Genomic DNA, 6,062 nt, shown 5'->3' with positions numbered 1-6,062 from the left:
AAATGAGTTCGATGATGTCAATCAAATCTCCAACTGGTTCATCAAGGGATAAATTTTGAGAGACTTTATCGAGCTGAATGTGAAGGTCAGTTTTTGTTAATTTGAACATATTAAAAATAGCTCTCCCTCATAATATTCTTATTCTATATTCCACACAGTTCACCCGGAACGCGATCAACGAAGAGGTAGTCAAGGCTCGGCTCGAGGAATTCAAGACCAAACTGTTCGGTTCGGTACTCGGTGGTCAAGATGTTCCGCTGCCCAACGGGCAGATTTTGAGCAACTATATCGAGCTGAATGTGAAGGTCAGATTATGTTATTTTGAACAAAAATAGCTCTCTCCTAATATTCTTATTCAGTATTCCACACAGTTCGACCTGACCCGGGACGCTATCGACTACGGGGTGGTGGAGGCTCAGCTCGAGGAACTCAAGTACAAACTGTCCGATCTGTGCCCAGTGATCAAGAATTCCCCTGTCCGACGCCGAAGCACCGGCACCGGCTCTTCGACACCCAGCGGTTGGCATATCAGATTCGGTATTCTTCGCTCAGGATCCGCGTATTAACAGCTGTGCGTTGATACGAAAGGCGCTTGACAAGCTGCTCTGCTGCGGATTATGCTAATCGCGTTTCTGAACAAGGATCTGCGGAAGCATAAATGAGATAGTGTTTGAAGGAAAACTACGATGTTATTTTAATCGTAAAAATTATTACTGCAACAGTGAAATACACACAGTCTTAGGAATAAATTCCAACTCATTTTCAACGTCGTAATCAATTCAACAAGGAAAATGATGAAAACAGTTTTTCTGGAATTTTAGTAGCATCTTCAGTTGCAGACAGCGTTCATTCTGACACAAACGTAACTAACCATGTATTTTAATTTAATAAATCTATAATACAATTTATAATGAGTTTGTTTTCGTTATTTTTTTTTATATTTTTTATAATAAGTTACATGAGTTACAAGTTACATAAGAGAACGCATTATTATTAAAGGCAAAAAAAAAATCGAATGAATCAGAATAAACGAACTAATTTTTTTTATTCAAATAATGCTAGCGTTAAAAATGATAAGGACTCGACTGACATTTTAACAGAACTGAAATTTCAGTATTATTGAGATGTTCTAAACCTTATTACAATTAAATTTTCTGGCGTTTTAAAGAGTCCGGCGTGCATGTAATGGTCGATATTTGAGTTGTTATTGGCTAGTGATAGTTTGTGTTAGTGTTTTTCAATGTTTCTAAAAAAAGAGTTTTCTTCCGTTTTCGGTTCTATCCAGGATATTGATATCAAACACAAGTGAAACTGCTACAAAATTATTACGTCGATGGTAGATGCGGGATTTCGTTTCTCGATTTTAAGCTTTATCGCTTTTTGTATCGCAGAACCCGAAAAAAGTACAGCAAGACCATCTAGAAGGTTCCACACTCCATCACTTGGCCGTATGTATTCTCCAAGGGACGCAAACTTGAGAAGGCTCGTGGTTGCCGCAGCAGCTGTGGTTACTTTCTGTCTGGAGCTCATCTTTCGAATACAGATCACTTTGCTGGAACATAGAAAGAAGCCCATATAAATGTTTGCAACGGACCATTTTCAAAGACTTTTTATACTTTTACCACTCCTCAATCAAGCCTCGCAAGTGTTTGTCCAGAACAAAACCAGTGAAGAGTTCCTCATCGCCAATTCTTGTTATTTTTTGAAGCATCTTTGGCGCTGTAAAAAACAAAGGTATTTCTCTCGGTTTTTCAATTCTATCCAAAATCTTTCTACATCTCGAAGGCAAACCACCTTTCCAAACACAGAAACCCACGATATCCTTATCCCGATCGTCTACCAAATCAATTCACATGATTTCGACGTACATATACGGTGACACCGCTCCTTGATTCAGATTAATTATCCTACATTCATTCGAGGCCTTGTATTTTGTTCATTCGCTCATCGATTTGATACGTTTCGTCTTCCGTTATCTAGCTTTTCCAATCGATTTGAACCATGGTACCACTCCACCATCACTGTTACCACTGCCGCCAGGAGGGGAACTCACTTCGCTACGGATGCTACGAAAGGCAAGTTTTTTCACTAGCTCGACCGTTTCGTGCATGACTGGAAGTTTACTGCTCACAAAATCGACATTATTGTCCGGAATATAATTCGGCTCTCGTATTTTCTCAAGGTTTTCCGTAAATTCGTTGTGTGTAACAGGAATATTTTATTCTGTCAAATCCACATATAAATAAATGCGTGTATGTGTTTATGAGAGATGTACGGTTTTGTGTAGCGCGAGGTCTCTTTCACATTGTTGTCCGGTTTTCCGTCCAAACCCAGCGGCGCTTTTTGAAACCGGTCCGGCAGAAACCGGATAATGTGTAATCGCCCTTAGGGATAATCGAGTGAAACCACCGGCCCAATTCATCTTCGTTCCACTTGCGTTGCCAGTTAGCGATGGTATTTTTGCGGACTAAAGAATAAAACTCATTGAAGGCGATTTAATGATGGAAATTCATTTTACCGATAACCGAGACTTGCACAATGCGAATGGATTGCGTACTTTGCACAATTTCGCTAACTTGGGTCAATTACGGAAAGTTACTACGTAGTTCTACCAAGTCTTCCCAATCTTAAAAACAGTGTATTTGAGCTTTAGCTCAGGTAGACTGTACAATTCGTCGTTGCTCTCCATGAACCACCAAGCGACATGAACCACCAAGGGCGCTATATTTTTTCATATTTTTTTTGACAAGCTGAGAATTTTTCACAAAATATATGTCGAAACCACAGGGGCATTTTCTTCCGTTTTTGAGTTACGATTTTTCAAAGTCAACCGATGGTTTGAAAAATCATTTTTTTCCTCTTTTTTTTTTTGGTTTTTTGGTGAAACCGAATTGAAAAATGAACTCTGCGTATCCGAAAACATACATTTTGATATCAAACACGACAAAAACTGAAAATTTTGAACTTTGCCCCCTGTGCGACGCATTGGCCTACAGAAATTCTAGAAACATTAATGGAAATGCTTTGAAAATTGGTGTACGGGGGATTTCGAAGGTGTTGAATCTATTTCTGAGTCATTTTGGTTATGAACCCCAAAGCAAGGGCTGGGGGAGGGGTAAAATTTGAAATCTCCGGAAAAACACGTGTGGGGTGTTTTAATATATGTTTTCAAACTTCCTGAACACGTTTTCAATATTCATTTTGCCCAAAATCCAAAAAGGGGTGCAGGGGGAGGGGATAAAATTTAAAAAAATCGAGCAACACGTGTGGGGTATCAACATATTTATGGTATTTTTTCGCAAAGTGGTCAGAATTGGCCAGAAGCCATAAAGGGAAAGTGTAGAAGGGACCTTAAGGAAGACATTTTGTTATAAAAAACATTGGAGATTTTTGGAGATTTTTTGTAGGTCTACTTTTGTATAAATTTAATGTAGAAAATGTACTTAGTTTCAAACACGCATTTCAAAGCTTTAAAATTTTTTAAACTAAAAGCGGAATACAAATTCGAAAACAGCATAAAATTTTCTATCCAGAACACCATCACATTATTTTTTAACATATTTAGTACCAATTGTGCAAAATTTGAAAAGCATGCGTGTTTTTCACTTCACTGGTTTACTGCATCAAACACTACGTTGCCACGTCGTTATCGCAACGAAAATCGTCACGGACACTATTGCCATATGTGATACTAGATGCCTTGAAGGTTATATAACAAAACTAGACCATTCATTCGGTCAGGCATTGTTGTTCATTTTTCTATTTAATGCCACCAAGAATTTCTGAGGGACCACTATGCGACGACGTCGACGATGAAAAGCAGCATATCCAAATAGAATTGCAGTAGAAGCTGCTAAGCCACGTCATCATCCAGCATTTTCAATACTAAGCTGCACTGCCCCCGATGGGGGGGTTCACATCACGTCACGAACCGAACATGCCACCCGGTACAGGCCGATCGGCATCATTCGGCGTAATGTGGACTCGCCTTCACATAGGGTTGCCTATTATTTTTTCGAAAAGATTGCTCTTAAAAAAACTGGATCCTTAAAAAAACTGGAAAGGTATTTTTTAACTATTCGGATTAAGAAGAAGTTCGATTATATCTTTCGAAACTCATATTTCTGCAAACTTAAATAAAAGTTCTTGCATTTCAATATACTGTTTTCCGAACTAATCGGCCGAATGTTTTTCAGTGTTTTTATTAAAATTCAAATAGACCGAAAAGTAGAACGTTTTTTCGATGATTACCCGCATGGAGATATAGTGTAGGGAACATGGATAAGTTTGTAATATTTGAGTATGTATATGTTGGAAATTTCATGAAAGTAGGGGAACAGGGAACAACAGGGAACAGCTTAACAATTTATAATTTCCCGATAATGTCAAGAACGGGCAGCGACGAGCCAAGTGATCCGAATTGCCAGAGCCAAGCGAATATTTTTTTACGAAACGTGCGGACGTCAAAATATTAAGGGGATATCCTGGTGTAGAGGTACGAGTTTTTGACATTTCTGTTAGTTCTGAACAAATAGAACCTTTCAACGTTAAGGTGAAATTTGAGTGGCTATTATAAGTACAGTGGGGAAAAATCGTGATTTCTGAAAATTTAGCTTGAATTTTCACCAGAAATTGTTTATATCTATATTGTAGCGACAATAAGAAAGATAGAATTTGGGTGTCAAAGAACAATTTCATAGAGCGGTTAGAAAGCTTTAAATTGATTTTAATTGATTTAATTGATCAAAAACAAGTTTAAAATGATTTTTTATGATAAAGTTAAGAATAACACATTGAAAATTGCTAACTTTCGAGTTTTTCCCTTCCAAAATGTTCAATTCAATTTAGATTTTTCATCTTTCAAATGGAATCGACAAAATCATCTTCCGTACTGTACTTTTTTATGTAGAGCCAGTTTTAGGCAACAAACAATAAAAAAGTTCTATAACTCTGTCAATCTTGAAACTCGAACATATGCGTAGAAGGATTTTTTTCATCAAATATGATCGTCTATCAACTCCTCAGAGATTCTGTATAAATTAATTTTTTTCATGTGAGAAAGGTGTTCCCTGGCTTTAAGGGGATGGATTAAAATTAAATTCTAAAATATACGCATCAAAAACGAATAAAAAACATTTTTTGGCTCATTATATACAGGATTCGAATATATACAGTGAAAATAAATCCGAGGCTGTATATAATTTAGTCGGCCCTGTATTAGTATATTTCTTTGCTGTGGTGGCTGAAAGCAGACAAAAGACAAAATAGAAAGGATTGATACAGATATCGATACAGATTTTCTGAGAAAAAACACAGATTTTCGAACAAATTTTTTGAGACCAAAAACACAGATTTTATTATGGCAACCCTGGTCGTTGGGGCAATCTTTAGGTAAAAGCCTTGAACGCCATGCAAGGCATTAAAAGTTTCAGAACTACGCATGAACCATTTTTGTGGTAATAATATCGAACAGTCACCCATATCCCAGAATCCGATTGATTTGAAACTCGTCTTCACGATTCGATCGAAATCGTCTTTTGCATGTGGCAACCTTGTCTTGTCGCAAAACAAACGTCAAAACGATTACCTTTTTAGATAGAACATATTTGTAGAGCTAATTTTTCATTTGAAATTTCCGTTTTAAAAGAGTGTTTATTCCACCCGAAAATTCATAACCATTTTTGGTTCACATAAATGGAACACGGAGCTCAATGTCGGCTATGTCGAATTGTATGGCAAGTTTGCCACATTTGCACAACTCGTTTGGTTTTGAGTCGAATGGATTACAGAATGCAAAATTGCATTCCGTTCGGGTAACTCTGACTCGATCGGATTTTAGAATACGGGTTAGTAGTTGATCAATAGACAGATCTGGAATTTCTAAGGAAAGTACATTATCGATATCTCCAGGGCCTATCGATTTTGTCGACTAATAAAACTAAAAATGTGTGTATGAGGTAATCCTCGTGTCTTCCATTCAACCGAATACATCCAGCAATATGTGGGAATGGCGTTGTCCTTATTATATATAATCATCATATGATGCAATTCAAAATGAGAAA

General features: G+C 37.3%; 1 long non-coding RNA gene across 1 annotated transcript; it reads right to left on the bottom strand.

The window, feature by feature from the left end:
• Positions 1-1,063: 1,063 nt before the first annotated feature.
• On the bottom strand, positions 1,064-2,293 carry LOC129771566 (uncharacterized). The gene is made up of 3 exons (XR_008742407.1): positions 1,795-2,293; positions 1,617-1,719; positions 1,064-1,552 (listed from the first exon to the last, which is right to left on the bottom strand). It is a non-coding gene; the product is annotated as an uncharacterized LOC129771566 (long non-coding RNA).
• Positions 2,294-6,062: the final 3,769 nt, after the last annotated feature.

The sequence above is a fragment of the Toxorhynchites rutilus genome, chromosome 2, assembly GCF_029784135.1.
Source record: "Toxorhynchites rutilus septentrionalis strain SRP chromosome 2, ASM2978413v1, whole genome shotgun sequence".
Classification (NCBI taxonomy): domain Eukaryota; kingdom Metazoa; phylum Arthropoda; class Insecta; order Diptera; family Culicidae; genus Toxorhynchites; species Toxorhynchites rutilus.
The sequence above is the reverse complement of the archived record's forward strand: the minus strand, read 5'-3'. Positions and strand labels throughout refer to the sequence as shown.